Here is a 538-nt window from a genome sequence, read left to right on the forward strand (position 1 = left end):
ATGTGCTGCATGAATATAGCACATTTTTAGTCTTAACGAGCGCTCAAAGCTCTTTACACTACGAGTCACATTCACACACTGATGATACGTCAGGGTTCAGTATTTCGCCCGAGGACACACAACACCAAAGTTTTTATGCTCACCAACGTATAAAGCTCGACTCTGGTGGGACTCGAACCCACAACCTTTGAATCACTTCCTGTGTGTTTGTCTAGAAGTCCAACGCGCTGTCCGTTGCGCCACAGAGCCACATGTTCACTGACATGCAGGTAGCGTCCTAATGTCGTCGAGCAGGAGCAGCTTTCTACGTAAACTGATGTTTTTAAATCTTTATCTACGAAGCACAACACTTCTCTCTGAACTGAAGTGGAGTGAAAGTTTAAAGTAACATGAAAATATTTCCACCAGCAATAATAACGATAAAGAATGAGAATTTCCTGCAGCTTCTGAAAGTGGAGTCTCACATTTGTCCTTCAGCTCAGACATGAACCATCCAGCACGTCTGAAAACAACCAATGAGTTCACATCCTTAATCATA

At 42.9% G+C, this 538-nt stretch overlaps 1 non-coding gene across 1 annotated transcript; it reads right to left on the reverse strand.

Moving 5' to 3' along the window:
- Window positions 1–157: 157 nt before the first annotated feature.
- Window positions 158–249, reverse strand: trnar-ucu (transfer RNA arginine (anticodon UCU)). Its single transcript is given in 2 exon segments — window positions 158–193; window positions 213–249. It is a non-coding gene; the product is annotated as a tRNA-Arg (tRNA).
- Between the last annotated feature and the right edge of the window lie 289 nt (window positions 250–538).

Source organism: Seriola lalandi, unplaced genomic scaffold (assembly GCF_002814215.2).
Source record: "Seriola lalandi dorsalis isolate HSWRI2012SDOR001 ecotype SW California unplaced genomic scaffold, Sedor1 jcf7180001989123, whole genome shotgun sequence".
In the NCBI taxonomy this organism is placed as follows: Eukaryota; Metazoa; Chordata; class Actinopteri; order Carangiformes; family Carangidae; genus Seriola; species Seriola lalandi.